This window comes from Cavia porcellus, unplaced genomic scaffold (genome assembly GCF_034190915.1).
Source record: "Cavia porcellus strain 051 isolate PalLab524CR breed Dunkin Hartley unplaced genomic scaffold, mCavPor4.1 scaffold_13, whole genome shotgun sequence".
Classification (NCBI taxonomy): Eukaryota; Metazoa; Chordata; class Mammalia; order Rodentia; family Caviidae; genus Cavia; species Cavia porcellus.
In genome coordinates this window covers 47038749-47066424 of record NW_026947496.1, presented here as the reverse complement: position 1 = coordinate 47066424, position 27676 = coordinate 47038749, and the positions used below count along the sequence as shown (strand labels likewise).

Below are 27676 nucleotides of genomic sequence, written 5' to 3'. Positions count from 1 at the left end.
AATTTGTGGCTCTGTTCTTTGGATCAAAATTTCCTCTGCAAAGATGGTCTCTGTAAATCTGTTGTCTCCCTGGCCCAGGAGCTCTAACTTTGGGTACTTTGTCTTCTAAATGTACCAGTAATAGTCTTCTTCCTGCTGGGTAGGTACTTAGTAAGGTAATGCTTTCCAGATAAAATTGGGATGTCAACTTCAGACTTGAATCCAGGGTGTGTCATTGAAAAAAGGAGGCTGACATCCTTGGGGATGGGAGCTCCATCATCCTCCTGGCAGTGTACAAATGGGCACAGGGACCCAGGAATGACTGAACACATGGAGGTGTACATAGATTTGTAAATGGGACAGTCACAGGATAAAAACCAACTTAATCACTTACCAACTATATAGTCCTGACAAAGACTTAACTTCTCTATGTTTCTAAAGTCAACAGAATATAATAGATCTACTTTCTAATGAGTCTCTGAAGGGTTGGTCTATGTTTATATTGTGAAGGTTAAAAGAATTAAATCATGGAAAATGCTTATCACATTGCTTGATGGAAAAGGTAGCTACTATGATCACAGAGGTATTTTTTTTTTGAAATACCTTTAGAAAAATTTTCTCTCTTGAAAATACGGTGGTAATTTCTTCCATGGATTATCTGACATGGCCCAAAAGAAATTTAAATGTACTGGCAAGTAGGTGAAATGACACTCACTTTCCTTTTTGCCATTATTCAATAAACACTTGCTGAACCCGTTAGCTATGTTGCAAAGCACAGTGCTGGGCCATAGAGTGACACAGTCCTTGCTGTAGATGAGCCATGAACTTCAGATAGGACCACACCTTTCCTGCTAAAGGGCAGCCAGGGAAGGGAGCTTTGCAGTGCTGGGCTCCACCTATCTGCCTTTTACCTTATGAACAGAGTGACACTGCCAGTTAACATGAACTTGATGTGAGACAGCAGCTAACACATGTCTTTCTTCTTGCGTTGGGCTAACACCACACCCCACTTCCTTCGGAGGGTGTGTGACACTTTACAAAGAAAATACAGTATTGAGTAGTATCACCACAGCAAGCGGAAATGGCAGTACTCAGTCCTCAGACAAGTCACCAGTTTTGTACCCGGAATTCACATGGACTCGTTTAACTGCTAGCAAGAGCAGGTGATGGTGGTCTGGGTCACTGCCATCAAATGAAGGATGCTGCAGTACAGGCAGTGTGGCCCAGGTAAGAGGACCAGGTGGGAACTCAGAGCTGAGTGGACGTGCGCTGAGGTCTCTGTGCACTGCCCTGCGTCTTGCACACAGAAATGCCCCCAGTTTACAAATGAGCATCTTGTAAAAGCTTGTTTGCAAATGTTTGGAGTGTCAAATCCATGGCAAGTACAAGGCTAAGTAATATTTACATTCTCACATCATTAATCACTAACCTGTTAATTCTTAAGGCAGCAAAGGTTAATTTATAAAACTAATTGCGTACGAGGCATTGTTCTCACAGTATACTCTGTTTTTCTTTCTGTGACACTTCAGATTGACTCTGGGCTAAGTAGCGCACTTGGGACCTAATTTCTGAATCTAAAAACTATGAATTGGTTTTACTGTGAGAGTTTATTTTACCATATGAATTCACTTTTTCCAAGTTGCAGCTACATCACCACCTCTCTGCAAGATAAAGCCACTAGCTCATTGTTTCTCTAAGTGTGGCCCTGGGGGAACCCCAAGGTCAGCATCACCTGGGAACTCTATAGAAATGCAAACTTCTAGCCCTTCTTTGTTCATGCCTGATGAGTTAGAAACTGTGGGGTGGGGCTCAGCGATCTGAACTTTAGGAAGTTACACAGTCAGAGAAGCTGTGTTAGACAGAAACCAAAGCCAGGGCTGAAGCTTCCTCATCTTTGCTTGCTCAGCATCCAGTACAGCCCCTGGGTTTACGTAATTCAAAGTCATTGCTGCTCAGCCAGGAAAAAGATTGCTCTCCTAGAGATATTTGGTCAAGTGTGGAGATAATTTTGGTTGTCACAAGTTAGGGGCAAGAGATGCAATCAACAATGAGTAGGTTAAAGTCAGCGATAATGCCAGATAATCTGTAGGGTGTAGACCAGACCCCTCTCCGCACCAGATACACCCATGGGGCTGAGGCTAGGGAAACTTGTTCTAAATTTGTATTAAAAGAGGCAGTACCAGGAATACCGCCCCAGTCCATTCTTCACAATCTCCTATCACATCCTCAAAATTGGCTAACTCTAGGTCCAAAGTGAAGAGGGAATACTAGGTTGGGGAAGTTTGTTTTTCTCTTTATCATATTCCTCTCTCATTTGAAGATCACACATAACATAGACTTTGGTATGTAATATGGTCACAATAAGTATCCTGAGCAAGTGAATGGATGAGTCAGTTACAATAAGGAGATATATCAGCTGGGGATATTTTTATTCTCCTCTCCTCTTCCCTCTCTCTGTCTCTGTCTTTATCTTTCTTTTTTTCTCCCATTTTGAAAGTTGAGATGGTCCTTAGTGGTCAAATAGTTTGGCCTCTTGTACAACACAGGAGGGCACTGAGCCTCAGAACAATCCAAGCAAGTGACCCAAGCTACTTGTTCAGTTCAAGGGAGAAGTGGTACCAGGTGCCAAATACCTGTCGCCTTTCCTCTGTCTCATTGTCTTAGTGGTCTATAGATCCCCTTAGCAGGAATCTGATTTTAAATGAGTGACTAGGTTTGCTTCTGCACACAGCCTCAGTCCCTCTTGGACTGAAAGAACAACTTAATCAACCAGATGGCAGCACCTCGGTCCACTCACACTTCATTATCTATGATTTGTACTAGTTTTGCTAATTTCAAACTGTTCTAGCCTCAAATGCAGCAGCCAGATGAGTGAGTTCAACTAACTGCTCATCATCCACACCCCATAGGGCTCTCTTCTATGTTCATCACAAACACAGAATGGGAAGAGATCACCACCCTCTCTAACCATCTTTGGGGAATGGAGTAAGGAAGGATAAATAATGAGAACCAGATGAGGCACCAAGTTCCATGTCCTGTGCCATCTACACAGCTGACAGTGTAAAACAAACCAAATAGCTTCCTGGCAAAAGTGATTTCCCCAAGTCCAAAAATTTGAAATTCATATTTTGTTTAAGAATGTTAGGAGGGAAGCATGTGCACAGCCAGGGTATCCTTGGGCTGCAGGGAAGAAAAGGGCTAAATCCTGGAGAGACAACTTTTCCTCTTTAAAGGAGCAAAGCCTAGGACATCTTGATGCTATCCATCCTCACACCATGCTGAGTCTCCTGACCCAGGCGCTTGGAACTGAACACATGCTCACTGAGCTGATGTGAGCACGTGTGATAGACAGATGGGGCAGGGGGCCTGGCTGGCGGGGAGTCAGATGAGGAGCTGTGCCTTTTGCTCTTGGCTCTTCCCCAGGGTATATGTTGAATCCCTGTTCAAAGGTTGCAGATCTTTTTCTTCCTTGTTTTTATTTTTAAAAATAAAACTTTGCCTTGTTCTAAAAGGATTGAAATCAATATGCAATTTTAACCTGTACTTCTGCTATCTTTTAGGGAATTGAATAAGAATAAGGACTGACTAAATCTGACATTTACTCAAAGTGCTTTGAGACAGTCAGAGGCGGTTCTGGGGATAAAGAATAGGCGCACCGCTGGAGCCTTAACTCAGGACCTGCTACCATTAAAAGCATGGTCTGCACTCATCCTAACCCTCACCCTCCTGCACCACCTGACTGGTCTCAAACATGGACAGGAACAAACCAGATGAGAAAATAAGGCTGTTAGGGATCATCACAGAGGGACAGAGCACAAACTTTCTGGCCCTCAACCTGGTACTCATTAAAAGCCTGAGTTGTTTTTTGTTTTTTGGGGTTTTTTTGTTTTGTTTTGTTTTGTTTTGTTTTTCCTTCTGAGCCAGGGACTTAGAAGCTACTTTAACAAAAAAGCACGGAATCTTCACGTGGCCTGCAGATGCCAAATGGATAACTAAAAGTAAGACGAAGCTTGGCATCACATTTGTCTCCTTTATTATCTTAAATGTTGGCTCGGGTTCCTGCTCAGCATGTTAATCATACAAAGAATGTTTACCTAAAGACTGATATATTAGCCTTAAAACTACTTATCCTATCTCGCTCTTCAATAATGAGAATATCAAGACAAGCATAACTACATTGTTTTCATGATTTACAGGGACACTCAATGAACAGCCTTTACCACGGCCTGTTCCAGACCTCCTGCAGTGGTACCAATCATCATCCCAAACCTGCAACCATCTTGGATTCCAGAGGAACCACCTGTGACTCGCTCACCTGCTAAGTAGGAGCGATCATCTCATGGGAATCAGACTCATCCGTCAAGCAGTGAGGACTCCTCTGGAGCCACCTCAGAAATCAGCTAGAAATCAGGTCCATGCCAGTAGCCTGGTTAAAAGCTACAGCCTTCCTTTGATAAATCATCATCCTGATTTTCTCTCTCTCACTTTTCCCTCTTCAGCGCAAGCTGAAGGCCCTCCCTTTTCTATCTTCCTTTTGAAATACAAGCTTTGGCTCATATTTCTTGGCCTAGTTTTGCATTTTTTTCACCACTGAGTCAAGGGATCCCCACTCCATTATCACTTTCATGTGTGTCATTTATTGCCATAATCTTGAGTCATATCCAAGATGATATTCTTGTCCTTATTTTTCAGATGGGGACACAATCTCAGACAGACCAGGTGATTTATCCAACACTGCATAACTAGCCACAGCCGAATGGGAAACAGAACTCAAGAGCCACAGCTAGCCAAGAGTATGCTGTGGCCAAGTCTCCTTCCTCGGCCCCTCTGAAAGCTCATAGGGTTTTTTGTCTCCTGTAACCTAAGTGCAGTTCTATTAATAATTATTTTTAATTACATCTTATTGGGTGAAATCTTTTTGTCAAGAAACTTTCTGTTCTCCCTGTGTTCCCTGCGGTGGTCCTCACTGCAGAGACAGGATGATTAAAAGATGTTTTGAATCTGTAATGTGATTATTTATCCCAGGCTCATCCAGGGCTTTGGCCTCCATTGCTGTAGGAGCTAAGATGAGGAGTCTCTTATCTTCCCATATTTACACTTAGGGAGAGGGGGACACAGGCTGCTTTTCTGGTTCTGTGCCCACCCTCCCCCATACTTCCTCCTTGGGCCCTTTGGAGTTCAATGCTTCTGAGTCTTTGATGTAGATGTATAAGGGGCTAAGAGGCGAATGATATAAACAGAATATCTGGGCTGCAGGCAAAGTGGGAAAAAAGGAAGTGGAAGGGTTTTCTCTTTGCAGAAGAAATTTGCTGATTGCCCCAGGAGCATGGAGTGGGATCCTGGCCCTACAGCTTCCCCACAGATGTGCCTTCTGTTCCTGGCTGACACTACCCTCCTCTCACCTCTTGGTTGCTTGGACTCAGGCAGGAATAGCTGCATTAGGGTGGTGGCTCACTGAGATTCAAACTCTGGGCCTTGTGGCTGGGGCTGGAAGGAAGAGTCTTCGGTGGGCAGTTTGGAGGATACAGCAGGCAAGTCTGCCTGTGCTATCTGCAACCGAGTCATGACTTCTTCACTGGGCCTCTGTAAGCTAGGGGCTGGTTTTGGATTGCTTTATACATGGGAATAGCCACTCAGCAAAGAGATAGGCAGCATTAGATAGAAGCAGTTCCACTGGGAAATGTGAGGCTCAAGCTTGCCATTCAAGGCTCTGGTTGCCAGAGTTAGGGTTTTTTGTGTTTTGTTTTTTTGTGTCTTTTTGGAGACAGAGTTTCACTATGCAGTTTGAGCTGGCCTTGAGCTCACTTTGTAGCCCAGGCTGGTCTTGGACTTGCAGTGATCCTCCTGCCTCTGCCTCTTGAGTGCTGGGATTACAGGTGTGCACCACCACTCCTGGCCAGGGTTAGGTTTGAAGGATGTACAGAATGGTTCCTGTGGAGCAAGAACCTCCCCACTGGTTCTTTCTGCCTCTAGAACATCACCGTTAAACAGTGAGACTGTTCTTGCTTTGCTATGATACTCTGCTGATATCCCTGACGGTGTAGCTCTCTAACCACCCAGTCATTATCTGGTGGAAAGCTGGAGCTGGAATGAGACCAAACCTCCTCATTTAGGTTCCAGGCTATTAAATTTTGCGTTTCCAAACGACCTAGAAAGAAGACACTTTTGTTTTTAATATTTGATAGTGACATAAGTAGGAACAGTTCTCTAATTCTCAGGAAGAAATGAGAGTAAATTTAATTATTATGGCTCAACTTTTCCTTCTTTGGTGCCCAGTTTTGTTTTGTTGCAATTTCAGGACTGATCAGTGAGGAAGGCTACCACATTTTGGAACTCTGAGGAGAATAGTTTTGGTTTTTTTCCTGCGAATTTGGGGATGTTTATTCTTTTAAGAATTTACGTATATTAACTCTTTAAAAAGTCCTTTGGGGCAGCACACTGCATTGATCTGTATTTTGTGTGACTCATTCACTGTGTATTTAGCTATACAATTCCCCAATTTAAATAAAAATAAAGGTTTAGTTGGCTAGAGGCTTCTCATCTTATGGCAATAATCTATAAATGATCTGTTTATTTATATCACAAATATCTATCAAGAATGAATTATAGGCTAGTGTTGGTGGGAAATAAGAAGTTTGCCCATGAAATCCTTGAGTTTTAGTGGAAGCAAAAAACCATGACTACAACAGTACTGATAGAAACTTTGGAGGCCTGAATAGCTTACAACACAGCATCTACAATTTTGCATTGCTAGATCTCTCTGAGACAGGAACAGAATTTGAATGTAATGCATTGACTGAATTGCCAGGGGCATTTGATCACGCTTTTTGTAACACTGTCTTCTAGGGCCATATATTACAACATCATAAAATAAATTCTAAGACAGGTATAGTGGTACATGCCTATAATTCCAGCACTCAGGAGGCTCAGGCAAAGAGAATCACCACAAGTTCAAAGCCATCTGGCCCAGCACAGTGAATCTGAGGCCATTCTAAATTACATAGGAAGACCTTGTCTCAAAAATCCATGAAAAGAAAAAAAAGAAAGAAGGAAAAAGATAAGCTTAATGTTTAATTTGATTTTATAAACTTGCCTACTTTGTGCTTCAAATTACAGAAGTCATATGGCTACCTATATCATACTTCTATTATATAATCCCTGGAATATGCTGGGAAGATATATAATCCGTAGGTATAGGGCAATGCAAAGGCCAGGTTACATTCTGTATTGTGTCTGCCAAACAAAACAAAAGAACTCTTTCTCTACTTCTGTTCCAAAGTCCTGAAAACAAGAAGGAAATGTCACCACCAGTGTAACTTTTACCTATATAGAGTTCCTTGTGCAGGCTCTAAGGGAAGTCACAGGCTGGGAAGTCACTGTTTTGGTGGACCCCAACCAGCAAGTTGCCTCCCAGAGAGAGCACAGCCCTTAAATGTCTAGTAGGAGGCAGGGGCTGCTCTCCACCGTCCTTTGAAGTCATGCTCATTAGTTAGGCCAGCAGTTCCTGTATTTCTGTGTGCTCAGTAATTGGTGAGCTCACATCCTGCCATGTTTACATTTAAAAAGAAAGGAAGAAAAAGTCACACAGGTGGTGCTCAGGCATCTGAAAATACTCAGCCCTGGCAGTGTGGCACATGCTTCACTGTCACTGTCTGTTGAGTCTAATCTGTTTTCTTTCGGTCTGCAAATAAGGAAAAAGCAAACAACAAAATGGGAGGAAAGGTGATGTTGACAAAAAGGTGAGAGAAGAAAAAGAAATCTGTTACAACTAAGTTTACTGAGTCCATTCACGAGAGTAAGAGATCATACATCATCTTAAAGATAATGTCAACTCTGTCACCCTTATCAGAAAGAAACTAACTGCTACTTTGTGGTTGCTTAAGAAAAACAAACACACACCTCCAGCCACTGAAAACACTGTCACAGATGAGCATATGAACTCCCTGCTAAGAGTGCAGATTTGCACACAATGCCTTCAGGCCCTGCAGTGCTGCTTTCCAGAGAGGCACCCTGAGTAGGGCAGGGGCCAGGGACCAGCAAGAGAACAAGGACTCAGGGAATATGGAGTTGGACATGCTCATTTCCACTAATGTCCCATCATACCCTTCTGGGTTGAAATGATAGTGGTCTTATTGGCTAATGCTCTCTGCAGGCAGCTGGCAGCACTGAAAAGAAAAGCAATGCCAAAGGCAGCCATGGTAGAAGGAGACAAGTCGTCTCTCATAATGCTAAAAGGTTTTCCTGTCTGTACACAACTTCAAAGCAGCCCATCTTCGCTGTTGCCCCAGATAAGCCAAACTGATGGTGTCACTGATCTCACTATGGTAAACTTACCATCTGTTTGAAAGGTCTTGGAAAAGAGGCTTGGGGAGAAGAAGGTTTATAGAATTACGAGATTATGCGAAGTATAATTTTTTGTGGAAATTTTATTAGGAAAATAACTCTGAAAGCAGGTAAGCTATTTATCAGAGTAATCATTTTGAGTTTAATTCCTGCCACATGACATCCATTGTGATAGTTCTCATATAGCTTTATGTTTCTCCCCAAATTAATGTTGCTCAAGGTTCTTCACCAAACAGATTTAATGATTCAATCCCCATGTCAGCTGAAGTACCAATCTGTCCATTCTAATAACCCAGCGACTAGAGAATTTATTGTTACCAACAAGGAGCAAGCCTACAATTAACTACAATGATCAACTCTCTTTGACTTAGGCCAAGGTTAACAAATTAAGATACTATACCAGAAAACTGGGTCTTTGCTTGTTGGTTTGATTCATTTGGCTGAGATTCATTATTTGAATTCATGTGATGACCATTCAGCCCCTATTCTCTTATCTAACTAACCCTGAGCCGTGTTCTATCCACTTGGCTCCCCTGATGCAGACCTGTTGTAAATTTCCTTGTGATTGGCGAATAGGGGAGACAGCAGCGGAGAAGTGTGAAAAAAATGATCATTTTCATGAAGCCAGCACTTTGGGAGCCAATCTCTCCTTTATAAAATAATAATAACAGCAGCAGAGAACCTACTATGTCTGATCTCAGGAGCTGGGTAAATGAAAAAGGTGCGTTTCTCACCTCTGATCTTCATGGGACTTACAATTTAAAAAGGAAAGAGAAGAAAGGTAAATTAGTATCCACTGCGTTGGGCACTGTCTCTTATTTTTCAAGATCTCATTAAGTCCTTAACACTATATTCGAAAGACCAGCTACTCTCCTATTTTGCAGATAATGCAACAGATGCTTAAAAGGTTAGAGAAAATATTATTCAGGCATCAAAAGAAGGAAATTCTAAGACATGTTGCAATATGGATGAACCTTGAGGACACTGTATTAAGTAAAACAAGCAGTCACAAAAAGGGACCAATACTGTATGATTCCACATAAGCAGGCTACATAGTCATAGAGGTAGACAGAAGAGTGGTGGTTACCAAGGGCTTGGGGGAGGTGACATGGGGGGTTAGTGCTTAATGGATTCAAAATTTCTTCTTCGGAAGATGTAACAGCTCTTGAGGAAGATAGTAAGGAAACTTGCCCAACAATGCAGATATTCTTATCACTAAACTCAGTGCTTGAAAGTAGATAACACAGAAAACTTTATGAGATTATATATAAGATATAGATATAATCTCTCTATAGATACAATATCAATGTAGATAATATATCAACAACAGCAGGGTTAAAATAGATTGTGCAAGACTCCTAGCTGGTAAGTGGAGAGATGAGGAACTAACATTATATATCAGGCAGTAGTCACTATGTTGTACAGAACCTGCTGCTTAGTATTTTTATTATTTACTATTTTGTGTGTTGATTAATAGCAAACCCTTTAAAACAAAAAAGGGCAATGAACGATGAATGACAATGAGGGCGGGGGGAGGGACTGCCTTGCTCCATATTCAATCTGCTCTGGGGGATAAAACAAGATGAGGCTGCTGAGGAAGGGAAATGTCAGCATGGAACAAGGAATTTAGGTAAAGCACAGGGCTTCTGGAGCCGGACTGGTTCATAGAAAATGCTACCCTTAATTCACAGCACGTTCAGCTCACCTACATGTTAAAGATCACCCTGACTCATCCATTCATTCATCCACTGATGCACATTTACTAGTCTTGCTGTGTGTTGGCTGCATGCAAAGCTCTCCAATACGCCACAGTATGTGATTGTGGCTCCTGCCTTCCAAGGCCTTAGGTTCTACAAGAAGTGAACAAAAACCCTCTGACAAATGAAGAAGCAATCCATGAGGCATCCGAGTAATGAGAGAAGTTATGCACAAAGTGTGCCATGCCTGTTCCTTAAGGCAGGAGGAAGCCAAGAAGTCTGGATTGGTTCACAGATATATCATGAAAATTGCAGGATATGGTTGGGATTCCTACAGTGGGATCACTAGAGTTTCTTTGGGTAGGACTTAAGCAAGTGGAGAGCAACTTCTGGAACACTTTTGAAAGAAAGAATGTTTAATATGAGCCTATGTCAAGGACTCAACTAAAGTAAGGAGTTTGGGCAAGACATTCAGTTAGATAGTTCAAAAATAGTTAACAGTTTATAATAACTGGACCACAAACCACATGAAACTTACTATCTTATTATTTGTGCAATACTGAGGGATGATCATTTGAAACACATAGTTGAGCTGTATTATTATAGTCACATTGTTTGCACCCATCACCCCAACTTCTTTTTATAAACTTGAAAATTTGTACTTTAAACAGTAACTCCCCATTTTCACCTTCCCCAGCCCCAAACAACTACTATTCTACTTTCTGTTTCTATGAATTGGACTACTTCAGATACCGCAACTAAGTAGAATCACATAGTATCTGTGCTTTTGTGATTGGCTTATATGGCTTAGCATAATGTCTTTGAGGTTCATCCATGTCATAGTGTGTGAAAGGATTTCCTCCTTTTTAAGGCTGGATAATATTCCATTTCATGGCTATACTTTACTTTGTTCACCCCTGCATTTGTCAGTGGATTTTTAGGTTGCTTTCACTTGTTGGTTATAGTAACTAATGTTTTTAAGTCCCTGCTTTCGATTCCTTTAGGCATATACCCAGAAGGAGAAGTCTTGGATCATATAATTGTCCTATTTTTAATTTTTTGAGGAACTACTATACTGTTTTGCATAGCAGCTGTTTTTACATTCCCAAAAATAGTGTACAAAGTTTGCATTTTATCCATATCCTTGCCAGTATTTACTGTTTTCTGGTTTTGATAGGAACTCTTATAGTGGGTATGAGGTAATATCTCATGGTTATAATTTGCATTTTTCTAATTTGTGATATTGAGCAAATTTTCATGTGCTTCTTGGCCATTGGTAAGTCTTTGATGAAAAAGAAGACCATACAAATAGTTTTAGGGATGAAAGACAGCCACTGACTAAATTCAGCTGTATGACCTTAAGCAAGTTGCTTTACTTGTCTAAGTCTAATTTCCTTATCTGTTAAAATGGTACTTTTTCACAATTCAGTGAATTAAAACACAGACAATATGCAATGTACTATTGATTGTTACTGTCCTATTATCTTGTTTTGAAATTTTATATCATTGTGTTTGATCTTTAAAATTTAAAAACAAAAAGGACTGTAGTCTCTTTGTGATGCAGAATTCACACACAAGGTAGCAAAGGCCTGGGTGCCCCAAAATCTTCACAGATCAAGGATGAAATTGCAGTTCTGTAGTCTGAGGAGTGGAAGGGATCCTGGTTGGGAATTAAATGACAATTGGAATTAGATTCAGAGGAACTGAGACAGTAGGAAAATAGTTTCCCATTTGGTAGCTTAGTTCATTGATAGTTAGAGGGGGACAGCTAGCACGAGGGCCAGGCTAATGCTGCCTGTGGCTGCTATCAATTCAATCTGTAGCTCTCAATTTAGAAGGCAACCATAAGCCATGTCTGCTATCTGCCTTGACAAGAAGAGGCATATTCCATTCATCCCCACTGCAGGAAATTTGTAAATTTTTGCTGGAGGTTCACAGAAAGTGAAAATGAACATTATCTTAGGAATCAGATATTTCTTCCAGTAAACCTCTTATAATAACTTACTTTCATTGGAAAGAAAAAATAACTAAATGTAATCCTATAGTGACTCATTTTCATCCCCTCTTGAGAAGTAAAGATCTGTTTATGTCACCTACAACTGAGCAGAATTACTTGTTTGCATATGTTAATAGCAAAACCTCTCCACTTTCTAAATGATGCATATACAAGCTATTTGTGGCAACTTCTATTTCAGACAACATACATTCGGATGAACAAACCAATCCTCTGACACATACCACTAAAAAGAAAAATATTTACCAAAAGTGCAAATCTGTATTATGATTTGTATGGGAAAAACAGATATTCACAGCTGGGCATGTGTGATAAATAAAATACTAAATATAAAATAAGGTTTAGTGATGTTCAGAGGTTGTAGCTAATTTGAACCATTTTAAAAGTAATGCATTATACTAAATTATAACACTAGAAATGTTTTTCAAGTGGATACTGTACAATGAATTAAGCAAATAATGTGACTTAAGAAAGATCTCTTTATCTAGAGAACAATTCTGTAAGAATGATTCCCTTTCTGTTAATCCTTCCTTTTTCTTATTTTGTGAATTGTGCTTTAAAAGCAACAAATGTTAAAAGAGGCATATTCACCTAGACATGAAGTACAACGAGTTTACCAGAGGCTGAAAGCGGGCTGAGGTTCAATTATTACCTCATGAGTATGAGATCCTTTTTGGGAAGATGAAACAGTACTGGAAACAGAAAACGGGGATGGGTGCATGTTATGGTTTCAGTCTGGGGTGTCCCCCAACACTCATGTGTTTGGGGGATAACTGGGTCATAGGGGCACTGTGATCATCAGTAGATTAACACACCGATGGATCCATAGCTGAGTGTGCTGCTGGGAGGTGGGCCTGGCAAGAGGAGATGGGTCACTTGGATCGTGACCTGGAAGAGTAGAAATCACTCTCCATCTCCTCTTTTCCCTCGCTGCTTCCTGACCACCATGGTAAGAGCAGATTTCCTCCACCAGACCCTTCCCCATGCTTTATCGCTGATCCAGCAGCTAACTATGAGCCAAATTCTCTAAACCCTATGAGTGCAAACAAACGTCTCCTTCTTTAAGCTGTGGGTGGCAGGTATTGTGTTTTGGCCATGGCGAAGTGATGAAGACAGAGTGTGACATCATGAATCTAATTAACGACATTAAATTATATATCTAAAATGGTTAAAATGGTGAATTTTGTTATGTCTATTTTTACCATGATTTTATATTTACTATTATAAGCATGCCATGCATTGGGAATTTGTCGACAGTCTTTATTTTTGTTTAATTTCTGTCCTATTTCTTTTCTCATTTCCCAAACAGTTGTTTTGTCCAAAATCATACCTCTGCATTTTCCACGCTAGGTAGATGAGCCTGTCTATTTCAAAGAGAAAATGAAAGCCACAAGATGTACGTTTGCTCAGTTTCTTTGTCTCTGGCTCAATTTCTCTTGGTTGCCACCTATTCTCCCTTGAGTGTTCTGTGTGCCTGCTCCTACCCAGTCCACACTCTCACAATTATTCTTTTTCTTTGATCCCTTGTCCTTCTTGTGGTGTTAGGCTCTCTCACCCTCACTTACAAGCATAGTCATGTTTTCCATTCTCTAACGACTTCTGACATTGCTTCTCCAGCAGATGTGGCCTCACCGCCCTCACCACCAAGCTTCCTGGATCATCAGTACTCCCTCCTCTTCCACTCCCCCCTCTGCGCTCTGCTAGTTGGCTTCTCCTGCCCTCCACTGCTGACCTTGCTTTCTGAAGGGGCGTAAGTGACTTGCTATGTCCACACCCACTGGCTCATTCTTGTTCTTTTCCTATTCTCTCTCCTCTTCACCCGATGTCCTCCATCTCTTCAGCCACTTTTCAGTTACCAATGTGGGTCTCACTGTATTTACTTAAGTAGTATGGAATGTACCCACATTTTGAATTTATTTCATTCTTTTCAACTGTTATGTATCCTTTTCCCTTACCTCTATCTATCTATATAACAAGTCATACTAGCTTTACCCGATTATTTCTTTTGTATTCAACCACCACTGTTCAGTTTTGGTTCGAGAAGTGCAAATGCCTTTTCTAGATTTTTGAAAATGATTGCAATAGATGTTTAGTTAGAAGCCACCACTGTGCCTTGCCATTCTGTCTATTCTTCCTCCATATTAGCCATATGAGCTGTCTTTATAAAAAATTCTTTCTTGGTTAGAAGCATGAAACAGAGCCCCTTCACCTAAAGTGTAAGGTGTGAGCCACCTGATCTCTTCATTTTTCAAGACTTTAAAGGAGTCAATTGTGGCTAAAGATGTATTTTAAGCAAGGAATTTAAAAGATGTTAATGTGTCCTTCTAAATAGACTTCAATTTGTATGATGAGCTGTAAGCAAAACAAATCTTTCTTCACACAACTGTAAAGATGAAAACAGACATACAATATTAACAACAACAACAACAAAAAAGCTTAGTAAACACATGGGAAAGCCATATGCAGAAACCCACATCTGATTTAAATTGCAAAACCACAGCCTCAGCTCAACTAAAGTAAAGATGACTTAGATAAAATACAGCCAGAAAACTGAGATGAGAGACTGGGTAAATAACTTCAGCTGGTGGTTTAGCAAGCAAACATCATGGGTGTAATAGGAAATCTGAGACACGGCTTCGGTCTAGGGAGCTGCATGTGGACCTCACAGAACCCCAGGGCAGCAAGTGCTCAGGGAATCACTACTTGCTGGAATACTGTCACCTGGGGGTTGTTTCTTCCACTCATGATAACATGGTCACACCTTGACTCAGGAGGAGGAATAGAATTTTAAAGTTGAAGCTGATGCAATATTTTACTGTTTTAAATCTGTATGAGAATTTGGGGTAAATTCCCAGAGTTGGTTTTTTATCCTTAAGGTGTAAGAAAAAAAGGGCCACAAAAATTCTTGAAAAATTAATAAGGCTCCTTCCTTTCCCAGTGAGATGTTTACTCAGTGAATGATTGTGCACAGTGATGCATGTCCCTTGAGAGGTGACACCTGCAGAAGGTCAAAAAAGGACAGGAAATAAAAACTTCTGGGCTTGGACTGCATGAGTGGGAATTAAATTAGCCAGCTCTTGAGCTTCATTCTGCTCATTTAACTCACTGACAAAGTTTCAGCAATAAAAGAGTAAGGATAAAAATAAACTTATAGATCTCTATTATGAATAAGAATGAGAGCAGTTAGATTTCTTAGTTAGATTTGTTTAGGAGTAAATGTGCACAGATCACCTACTAAGTACCAGCAATGAAACACAGTGGTGAACAAAAAGCTATGTGCCTTGTATGGTGGCAAGTTCTAGAAGGCGGAGGCAGGTAGATCATGACTCAGTGAGATCCTGTATCAACATAGAAAATAAAATAAACAATTGAACTGGGGAAGTAGTTCACTGTGAAAGCCATGGGTTCCATCTGCAATCCTAAAAAGTGGGGAGGGCATACTGTCCTCAGCTCTCCAGGAGTAAGAGAGGAGAAGAGACTCTGTAGCACTCGGTTCCCACAAATGAAGAACAAGCGTTTTTGATAACACCCCAGGGCTCATCTGCACCCTCCTTACTTTTATTTGTGGCAATGAGGACTTATCTGATGTTCTTCTCTCCTTCATCCTTCATAAATGACAGCATTTGGTCATCTAAAAGCGGCCCAAGAAGTGTATTTCATAGCTCCTGCCATTGCCTATACTGTCTTATGCATGGGCCTTTACCTTGAGAGTGTCATTTTCTTCCAAATGAAGCTAGGCTTCGTGAGTAGTACACCCTGATTCTCTTTTCTCTCCTGTATTCCTATTCAGAACAACGCCTGACATGTTAGCTGTTTGATCAGAAAGTATTTGTTGACTGAATAAAACCAGCCTTTCCCTTCCCTACAACACTATCCACTTTCTCTTTGTTACTGTTTAAGCTGCTCTCAGGTTGGAAGGAAATCTCAGCAGCACTTGCATTTTTAAGAGGATCTATGTTCCTCAAAATCCTTCTTGACAGCATTTCAAGTATTAGAATAAAGTGTAGTGAAAACTTCCTGCAATACTTGAAATCAGGTGGGGCGCAGTGTTGGGCAGCTGGCTTCAGGGCAAAAATGTTTTCTCTTCTATGGTTTTCACAGTTTCTTTTCTTTCTCTAAAATCCTTGACAGTGAACATGTGCATATCCAGGGATGAAGTAAAAAAAGAAGACATACTAAATGTGGATAGTTTGCTTCTGCCCCTGAGACACTATGCCACGGATGTTCCATAGCTTGGTGGTTATTCTAATTCTATTTAATCATTTTCAGGGATAATATACAATTTCAATTAATTGTTAACCTGCAAAAATTTCATATGAATATGAAAAATACATTGTATTTCTACTTTTATTTTGAAATAAAGAGGATGAGTATAGATCACCTCAGAATTTGAGAAATTAGGTTTTAAAATTGTTGACAAAAGAATTTTATTTATGAAGGGTATCTTTGGAAAACTTTGAAATCTAGTGCTTCAGAAACCTGTTAAATAATCAACAATAGGCATGCAAAGTATCAGAAACTTGTTATAAATTTCCTAATGATTCATGTGTATGAGACTACATTGAATAAATAACAAATTTAAAAATTTACATCAGCTATACCTTAAAAATAATTTAAGCATGTTTCATAGTTTGGCAGATTATATTCTCTTTCTAATTCCCAGAGCTGCCCCATAAAGTTGAAATTCAAACTTCAAACCTGTTGTTCAAGAATGTTAATCTGATTGTGTTTTTCACTCAATTTTAATTAAGCAAACTTTCTTCTTAACAGTTCTTTCCAAGTTAAAGCAGTCAGGTAGTGTGTGTGTGTGTGTGTGTGTGTGTGATGGGGTTAATGGGAATTGAATACATGGTTTTGCACATATTCAGCATATGGTATACCACTGAGCTACATCCTTACCCCAAATTGAATATTTAGTGTATTGTCAAATACGTATAGCATGAAAGACATGAAATAGTGAATGAAAGAAGAAAAGCAACAAAGTTCAAGGAAAGAATAATGACAATAATGACAATGAGATGAATTAAATGCCCAAAGGAAGAATGGATTAGGATTCTAAAGTATATTTTCAGGCTAGCTATATATATATATATATATATATATATATATATATATATGTATTAACTTACAAAAGTACAGGTTTGAAATACAGTTGGGTAGAAGTGTATACAGAGTAATGAATGTAGTGGAAAGGAAAAGATGAATCTCCTCTCCCTTCCACATTGTCTGTGAATGTACAAAACCTTTAGGAGTTCCATGCATTTTCAACATCTCTGAACATTTAGATGCATCCTCTAATGCTTTAACTTTAAGTGAAAAGTGCTGCAGAAGGATCCAGAAATCCAGAGCGCCTGACCTGATGAGGAAGCTGCCTCCTGTCACTTAAATGGGAAACGCACTGGGCACCTAAACAAGGTACTGTGTCTCGCACAGCAATGATATTTAAAGAGTTAAGGGAATCTCAGAACTCATTTCTTAGAATTAGTATCAATATCCAGTATTATTTTTAAAAATGAATCAGTAAATGCAGTATATTGCCAAATTCAGGCTTAGCCAAGATGAATGGTAAGAATACAAATAAAGAAATCAAACTGCATGGGCTTGAATTCCAGCTCTGTGACTTTGAACAGTTTATTTAATCTCAGTTTGCTTGCCTGCAAAATGGGATAACCAAAGTACCAACCTCAAAGATAGCTACAAGGACTGGATAGGTTACTAGGTATGAAATGATAAAAGCAACATCTAGGAGACAGAAAAAGCTTACTGTATGTTAGCTATCATGATTGTATATTTGGAGGCTCATGTTTTCTTCAAATATTTAGTAGAAATCATGTTTTCTCCGAATATTTAGCAGAAAAGTAATTTCTTATGTTGATTATTTCACTTAGAATTTTTTGTCAAGAGAAAATTCTAGGTAGATCTTCTTTGGTGGCCCTTGGTTGCTATGGCTTCACTTTTGTGTTCCTCTATAGGAAAATATTCCCTGGACCTTGTCAATAGAGTCAAGCACACACATAGATTCACTTGTCAGTTACTCAGTCAATGTGGCCCAAGACTAAAGATACTCCACCTGCTGAATAGGTGGCAGCTCTGCTTTCAGAGTGAGAGCCCTCCAGCTCTTCTCAGAAGCAACAATTTCATTTTGGCCAACCTCCTCTTTCCTCGGTTCTGAGAGGCCACCTGTGGGTCTGTGCCTGGTATCTGGAGGGGCAGTGCTGCTAGTCTGGATCCTGGGGCCTCCATGTTTTGATTCTAGGTCAGGGGTACTCTGTTGGTGGTCCCTCCTGTGTCCTTGTGGCTGCCTATGATCACCCTGATATTAGGCCACCCTGTCTTTGCCCTGCTTCTTCTCTCTTAATACTTGACCATGACACAGGTCTGGGTTTCTCTTCCACTGAGTTGGATGTTGTTTACTCTCTGCTCTTGCTTTGTGTCTGTCATTGTCTGGAGCATTCTCATTCACCACTCTGTCCACCATAGCCCAGGTTTGGGTCCATCCTGTCACTGCTATGGCCCTGGATCTCCTCTTTAACACATTCATCTTCTTCCCATTTGGGGTTTTCTTGTCTTTCCCTCGGGCACTTGCCACACTGTCATTAGCCTATCTCAACTGACACACTGCACATGTACAATGTGTGGGACTCTCTGCTAAGAGCAAGGGCTAGACTGGAGACAAATGCAAAGCTTGCTCTTTGGGACCCCACAACACGGCTGGGACAGATAGAGGAAGGCTATTGTTGTCATATGTATAGGATGCCAGCTTACAGCATGGGATGACTCAGGGGTTAGCAAAGTCGCTGCAAGATGGGAGGAAGCACTTTGTGACTCTGAGATTCCGTATGGGGCTGTGTGGATGTAGGGGGTATTTGGAGACCCACAAAATGTTCAAGTAGCCAAGCTGTGGGAATATGCACCTCGCATGGGAGCAGACACCAGGAAGGACCCAATCAGCAAGCCTTGCAAAAGACTGAATTCTCATTTACAGGGGACATGCAATAAGCACAAAGTTTTAAAATGAAGAATGCGAATCAGATTTTTGTTTTGGGAAGATCCTGCAGTCAAGCTACGTAATGAGGGACACTAAAAACATGACATCAGAAAATAAATGCTCTTTAATAGCAATGTCCATCATGGGCCAGTGATGTGAGCAAACCTGTCTCCAACCCTCACAGATGCTGTGAGAAGCAGAACAACCAATCCAGAGCTGGCCCAAATTCCTGACTCTGAGAATCATGAACAAATCAAATGACGCTGTTTTAATCCATTAAATATGCATAGTTTGTCTCACATTAACACCCAAAAGCAATGCTCTGAGTCAAATAAATCTATGTCAAAAAGCAACAAACCGCAGGGACAGTATCGGGGCAGTAACATTGGTCTAGGTCAATATGTACCAACTTGTACTTGACTCTTAATTACGTGATTCCTAATTCCACATGAAGCCTGTGTCACACTTAACTGCTTAGGGCTTAAGCATTTCAAAAAAGGGTTCTTAGAAAATGTAATCCTCGGATTCTAGTTTGCAAAACATCAAGAAAATTTGTGTTGCATGTGGATTAAAACCCTCTGGAATTTGGATTGAATTTTCCTACTGGTGATTTTAAGATAAATATCTAAACAAATGTGTGTTTCACTTTTTGAGCTTGTAGAAAGATATTTGATGGTTCTTTATTCTTTTCTTTTTTAGCTGTTATGATTAAGTGTTTTGAGACTGTACTTGCATAAAGAGTGGGATCCTTCTCTAGGCTTAAAGATGTAGACCCAGAGGTAGGGACTATTTTTTCACAAGCAGATATCCACACTATTTTTCCAAGAGAAAATTGATTTTATGTATTTTCATGAACATACATTCTCTCCGCTGCGACTTGCTCAAGTCTGTTCTCCAAAGAAAAGGGGTTTACCTTTTGTTCTTTGGTCACACTAAGTAACAAAATTCAGATATGATGCTCTCTGTTGACATTTTTCTCTGCCGGATCCAACTATGAGAAACACCTATGTTAACAAATGAATTTTGCTTTATTAGTTTCTAAAATGATGTGCTAATTTATGCTTAGCAATAGAAGCCTTTTTCTGTCAAAGATGTTGCATTTACTTTATTTTAAAAAGTAAAAAAAGTCTTTTTTCCTCCTACTCTGATGCTTTACTTTCTTTAAATACCTTTAGTCACTTTTAGAAGTCAAGTGTACTATAAATATTAAAAACGTCAACATCCAGGAAGTAGGGAAGTATCTCAGTAGTAAAAGCCTGCTCCCGGTGGATGGAGGGAGGAAGGTTACAGGGGTTTGTGCTGTGCTTTTGACGGGCACTTCAGCTGCCTCCACTTCAGAAACTGGAATTCTTACTGAATTATTTGCATCAACATCAAGTGGTTTTTAATAGACATGCCTAGGAGTAGTTCCATATAAGAGTACTTAGAGTTTTTTGGAAGAGGTATTTATGACTGCTGTTAATATTATCCCTCTGTATTGCCCAAGAATATCTGAAATAGCATGTGTCTCATTAATTTCTTTCTGAATAACACAGAAGAATTAAATGTGTTCCTATTATTATAGAACATCACACCTGTCTATTATTCACTGTTACCTCTCAGAAGTAAAGGCTACTGAAGAATTCAAAATACCCTTTTTTGGAGAAACTTGGTTTTCATAATATTCCTTGTGTTATTATCATTACCAACAAGAGGAGCAATGCCTTGCTGATTTTTCTGTTATTGTATTAAATTTTACTTTCTCAAATCAAAACTAACTGGAGTCAAGTAGCTTCCATGCTTAGGTGATTATATTTCATTTTATTGGTGAGGGTTAAAGTGCTGGTAATGGATATGTTCTACAATGTATATAAGGCATTTGCCAATAGTTACAGTGAGATTGCTTAACCACAATCCAGGATTCTTGAAATTTATGCACCTCTGTGTGGATAAATTTCATAGATACCTGGATGAGGTTGTGATCTGACTGGAATGCATAGATTTCAAATGATACCCCCAAAATTTATGACGTATTAGTATCTGAAGGAATCTTAGAGATGCTCTCATGTAGCTCAATCATTCAAAAGTCAGTTTGGCCAAGTTGGAATCAGTTGGAACTTTGTCCTTGAATTCTTACTTCTGTGACTTTTAGACCTTTGCTCTTGGTTGGTTTTGAGAGGTATCATGGCCAAGTAGAGTCAAGGCACTTGGATGACAACAAGAATCAGTAAGTTCTCTTTAGTCTCATCTCTCATCAAACACAATTGAATTTTCATCCACAGTATCCTTGAGTGCCAACTATGGAATGTTCCAGATTAGTGCAAGAGTCTGGAGATCAGTGAGGTAGAGAGAACTTGGTAGAGAAGAAAGCAGCAGATGCCTGAGCAGACACTGGGCAAAGATAAGTCAACACACCACTTTGCCATAAACCTGGTCATTCCTAATCACTTTCAGGCAAATTTCCAAAAGACTCATTTTGAGACTATGGACCAAAATTGGAGTGTTTAGTGCTGTTAATAGTAATGATTAGACCTTAAAAATTTAAAATACAATATTCATGCTTAGAATCCTTCACAATGAAGTCTGGAGGGAAGAGACTCTATGAACTTTCTCAAATGAAACTTCAGCCTTAACTCTGTGCCAAGAAAGAGAGAGAGAAAGAGAGAGAGAGAGAGAGAGAGAGAGAGAGAGAGAAATAGGTATCAGTATATACACCTAGGCATGCCTACACAGCAGATGATCATTGAATTAAGGCTCCAGCAATGAGCTGGATAGTCGCTCCAAGTCCCTGGAGACACAGGAAAGAGAATACAGAGAGTAAACACATTGCAAGTGACTCTTTATGGAAAGGTATAACACATAAGGATACTTGAGAAAGAGTTGCCAGTTATGTAGGAGAAAGTAGGGTTGTTTGAAAAGGTAACTTCGTGGCCGTGGCTGCAGTGGGGAAGGCATGTGGCATTTAAGGTACCAGAAACCTTTCCTGTTTCCAAAAAGTAAGCAGGATACTTCAGATGATGATGTCATTAGGGGCCCGACTGTACAAGCCTCACTCTGTGAGATGTGTCAGCCCTACTCCGCAGGGAACAGGAACAGAACTCTTATATGTGCCCTTACATGACCCTGTCCTAACACTTCCCAGGAGGAAAATGTCACAGTGGAGTCACAGTGTGTTTCCCTTTGGAAACTTCGACTCTCACATTCTATAGAGGTTACCTACCGTGGACATTTGTGGTATGAACTGGCACCAAATTACTGATTTTAGCATTGTTTTAGCTTTGGTTAGCAGTCTTTGGGAACCCTTACTGTGTCCATTTTATTTTATTACCGTTCGGATTTGTTTTGAATCTTCTCTAAAAGACTTTTTTCTTAGATTCACATTTTTGATTTTTTACCTTTTAGTGGGTCCTCTTTGTATCTTTGACATACTTCTGTCACTCTAATTCTCTTTTTCTTTTTGTCTTTTTCATTTTTATTGGTACCAGGGATCAAACTCATGACCGCCTGCTTGCAAGGCAGGTGCTTATGCTGCTGAGCTAAATCCCCAGCCCCTTGTCACTCTAATTCTTGAATCTCATATTTTGTTTTTTATCTTTCTTCCTCCTGGCTGCTTTAATGAATTTTAAAATAATTATGCTCTTGTTTTGAAGAATCTTTAACATCTTTTATCATTTAATTTAAAAAGTATATCTCCTTTTCATTTTTAATATTGTCCCTTTATTAAAATAAACCTTGAGTTCTTGACACATCTACACTTATGTTAACCTATTGTCTATCCTTTTGCCTTAGCATATTTAAGAATATTTTAATATAATCTTTCATTTCATCCTTAGCTTAATCTTTATGATTGGCATAATAATGATCAATATAGTGAGATGCCATGAGGAAAGAAAACCACAGACATGCAGAAGAAAGCAGAATCCTTTTCTTGCAGTAAGTCACTGCCAGAAGTTTTAAATTTAAAAATTCATATTAATAGAAAGTAGTGAGGCCATCACCTGCAGCTCTGATTTCTTCTAGAATTTATGTAAATATTTCCAAAGGCTCACGAACAAAAGTTTGTAGGGTAATAAGGATTCTACTTGTGCAGATATTTAAATCAGACTGGGATTCCTTTTTCTAACATAGGACACATCCTTTAGCTACTACAGATTCTAAACTTTATGGGATACTTATTTCTTTTACAAGCATTGACACCTATTATGACATCTACTATATTAGATCTCAGATTACAACAAAGAATGAGAGTGTAGATTCTGCCCTGATGCAGTGTACAGCCTACTGGAGGAGTCTAAAAGGAAAGAAATAGAAGTACACCTTTTCTAAGGGCAGCTGTACCTAATGCTGACTGACTGGTTACTATGTCACACACTGTACTGAGCTCATCACACAAATGATCTGACAGGGGTTTTCAGAACACATTTTAGGAAACCAAATCTTGATTTGCAGGATCAAGAAAATCCTTTAGGAAAACATGTCTATGGCAGAGGCTGAGATATATAGGATTTATCTAAAGGAAAGCGAGGTTCAGAGGATGGGTAGGGTGGTCCAGAAGGCAAGGCAAGGCCACAGAATATCTGAGGAAGCTACTAAGGCCATGCTTGGAGGATGTGATACGTGGGGCTGGGGAGAAGAGGTTGGGGAAGAAAGGCTTAGCACCTTCTAATCTGTATGTCTGGGCTTCATCCTAACATTGGGGAGTCACAGGAGAACTTAAAGCTGGGGTGTGACATACTCAAATCTGGGTTCTAGAAAGGTCCTCCCATCGGTAGCAAAGGGAACCACTAAGAGTAATGGAGACTAGCGTTGAGGTCCACAAGGAGATCGGGACCTATTTGGATCCATGAGGGATAAAGCAGCCCTTAGGATGAGAAATCTGAGAAACATTAAGCTTTCAGGTTGGAGGAAAGAGAGGATGAGGTTGCAAAGGAGAGGAAGAAAGCAAAATGGGAGGGGAGGTAGGAGAATCAAAGAAAGTTGGTGCAAAGGACTCAGCAGAATGGACCAGTGGAGAACGTGCCGTAAGGCAGGAGCGGACCTCAGCAATAGATAGCAATGAGGCATGTGAGTGTGATGGTGTCCAAAGGGCAGTGCCCATGAGGTGATCTATGGGCCAGGACACAGGGCATGAGGGAACAGAGGCAGTAAGCATAGTGAACAACCTAAAGAATTTCACCGTGAAGAGGACAGAAAGGAGGAGGCAGGTCAGGGAAGGCACACAAAGATGACCTTTATTCAAAGAAGGAAGGAATTTAAGCATGTTTAATACTAAGAACAGAGTCAGTAGTGAGGGGAGAAGAGAAATACAGGGGAGCAGACAACTAAGTACACGTGGTTCCCAAGACTGAGAGTGGATTCCAGGGACCAGTGGGAAATATTGGGACTTCTCAGTAGGCAGTGTGGGATTTTTTGTTTTTGTTGTAATGAAAGATGAGGATGAGAAAGTGGACCCAAATAAAGTTAGGTATGTAGTCTGGCGGTTATGGGGTGAAGGGAGCTCTCATCTGGCAAACTCTCTTCTCAGTGGAGCAGACGCTAGGCCTCCTCCGGGGATGAGTGGAACGGTGGTGGAGGCAGAAGCTGCAATGGCTGCTGCAGAAGCCAAGAAAAATGACCAAGAAAGGCCTCGCCACCGGGGAAGCTGGAGAGCCTAGTTCAGCGTATCGCATTGTGAATTTTCATAGTTGCATAGTTTTTCCAGTTTACTCATCTGCTAGGAAAAGCAGACAGTTGGATTCAGCAGTGAGCTCAGATTTGGAAAAAGCAGCTCATTACACTGCAGGGCAGTACCAGCTGTGTCCTCCCCATGGCAGGGGGAAGCGTCAGGGAAGAGACAGGCAGCCATGTTTCGTCTTTGCCAACTCCATGTTGAAAGATCGCTATTCTGAGTAATAAATATTTCTTCTCAATCAACCTAGCTCTTTATGCAACTGATGGAGTGTATTCCAAGGTTTATATTCTTCCTAACAAATAAAAGACTCAGTTGTAGCCCCCTTTCTCCAAGAAAATGTCTTCCCCAAATAGCCAATTGATTAACAGACACTGTGAACACAACTGATGGAGGGCAAAAAGAATGTTAAGTGAAGAAGAAAGAGATGAGAGCCAGAGCCAGAGTATGCTGTTAATCTCAGCAGATGCAATGCTGGGGCAGGAGGACTGTCACAATTTTAAACCAGTCTGAGACACACAGGAAGTTCAAGGCTAGCTTAGACTACACAGCATGAGGCTTTCAAACCCTCCATCCTGAAAAAACAAAAATATCAAAATTTGATGCTAGCGAATTGTGTGGTCTTTGATCGGGTCTTCAGTGTCTAGAAACTTCAGTGACTCCTCTATAACCTTGAGCAATCCATCTAACATATGGGCTTTATGCACACTTGCCAAGTGCCACTTACTCTTTCATTTCTGTTCTTTTCTTTGAGCTTAAACTTATGAGAGTCTATGATTTAAAGGGATGGTATAAAAAACAAGACGCCTTATGTCTATAATATTCAAGTTTTAGTTAAGAAAGAAATGTTTTAAACCAAATTATTAAATTTCACAAAATAATTACTCTTGTATGATATTTATTTTAGTCTTTTCTATACTATTTCATTTTATTTTTATTTTTTTAAATTTTATTTAAAAGGAAAAAGAGAAAAAACAAAACAAAACAAAGTGGTGTAAGGGTACAAGTAATACAGACTACAAAAAAGACCCAGTAAGAAATCACCAGTTAATAGATTACACATTATCGTCTTAGAGATAGTTGCTCAAGTCACAGTATCAAAGCATACAAAGTGGACATTCAAACAGTGAGACTGCAAACAGTTGTGTTCAATGATCCAACCAAAAACATTAATATGGACTATTTCATTTTAAAGACGTGCTTGCCACCATACAATAATTTAGTAATAGACCGAGTCTTACAGCCTAAAAGAAACCCGCTGAAGCATCTCAATGGGCGCAGAATGGAAAATGTTGAAGCCTACTACCTTACAAGTACTGAACCCACATCTGAGACAAACTTCTCCCCAAACTGCAAACAAGAGAACATTTCAGCTTATTTTTATGAAAGACTTGGCAACTCATGCACCTAGACCACCAATAATGCTTTTACCTGGTCCTGAACTCACAGTGCTCGGTTTGCACTGGAAATTCAGCCTTATTTTGGTAGCTCTCTACTTCTTAGGCTCTTAGTATCCACTTCATGTGAATGACTTGGAGGATTAGATATGGGAAACAGGGTCAAGACAGCCAAGGGTCTGCTCTATGCACTTCAAGTAAATCCTGCTAGTTGAGCCTACAACATGATGTTTTAGTTTTTGTTTTAAACTAACTCACTAAAATGCTCTGGGATGGAGTTGGGATCAGAGATATCTCACATGGGAAATGAATGCAATAGAGCACTAAAGTGAATTATTTCCTCACGTCTTGTCTTTTGTCGTAAAAAGATTTTTTTTTTTTTTTTACTATAGGGTTATAAAAGACAGATCAGGCCTTCAGAGGAAGAAGCATTTAATAGTTCAGTTTTATTTAATGTCTGAAACAAAACATGATGCATTACAAAGATTATTTTAATTCACAAATCAGCTCTGGATAGTTTATTATGCTTACGTTTCAGATAAAGAAACTGGTGAAACTCAGAAAGCTTAAGTGACTAAGGTGACACATCTTCCAAAAGAGGAAGCCTGGATTTGAACCCATGTCTGCCTGCCTTCAAAGTTCTCTTTATTGGTCATCCTTCACTATTATACAACACTGGGGAAGAAAACAGACAGAACCAGAACAAAATAGAGAGACTGACAAGAGAGGAGAGGGCCACGGCTCGCGGCTGAGCATTATTCACTGTGTCTGGTCACACAGACGTTATTGAGTTTTGGTCAATGTGATACAGAAACAAAAAGGCCACCAAGAGGTATAATGTCCCATTATCATGACAAAAATGATCTTTGGCACCCTACATAAAATTTGGAACTTCAGGAAAATAAAATTTTCTTCAGGTTATGACACCCGTTCTATTGGAATACACACATCCTTGGAGAAAATGCTGTCTTTACTTTATATAAATCATGTTCTTCGCAGAGGACCAGGGAAGCAGATGTCATTTGAGAGTGAATGCTAGACACTGCCACCACTTCTGGGACGGTCAGTAGGCCTACAGCTGCACATCTCATTTTGTGCTTTAGCTCAACCCGCTGGAGGTGGGCATCATTGTCCATTTCAGAGAAAGTAAAAAGGTTCAGAAAAAAAGTTCATCCAAAGTCACACAGCTGGTAACTGGGAAAGTCAGAGTGAAACCAGACCTCTTTGATTCCAAAGCTTTTTTTTTTTTTTTTTTTTAACTCTTTGCTTGCTGGTAAATGTTGAGGAAAGGGGTTTGGAGAGTGAGGCATAGACAGGCAAGGAGCAAACAGCCTCTCATGCTTGACCAGAGCATCAAATGAATTGGTTAAAAATTAATTGGCTATTACTTCACACCTTTTAGGATGATTAAAATTAAAAAGAAGAAAATAACAAAGGTTGGTGAGGATGTGGAATAATGGGTGGAACACTGACATATCATTGCTGGGAATATAAAATGGTCCAGCCACCGTGGAAAGTAGTACAGTGATTCTTCCAGAAACTATGGTTTTTCTCCTACCATACTGTTATGAAATGTTGTTTTACTTTTTTCCATAAAAAATAGGAATGATG

At 40.0% G+C, this 27676-nt stretch overlaps 1 protein-coding gene and 1 long non-coding RNA gene across 3 annotated transcripts in view; one reads left to right on the top strand and one right to left on the bottom strand.

Moving 5' to 3' along the window:
• The window catches only part of Prkcq (protein kinase C theta), a 111923-nt gene that overhangs the window by 80316 nt on the left and 3931 nt on the right, over positions 1-27676 (bottom strand). The window lies entirely within an intron of this gene.
• LOC134478555 (uncharacterized) lies at positions 888-4883 on the top strand. 2 transcript variants are annotated; one of them, XR_010051264.1, is made up of 3 exons: positions 910-1206; positions 4176-4390; positions 4672-4883. It is a non-coding gene; the product is annotated as an uncharacterized LOC134478555 (long non-coding RNA). The 2 variants fall into 2 exon arrangements; XR_010051263.1 differs by lacking the exon at positions 4672-4883 and having other exon boundaries at positions 888-1206; positions 4176-4537.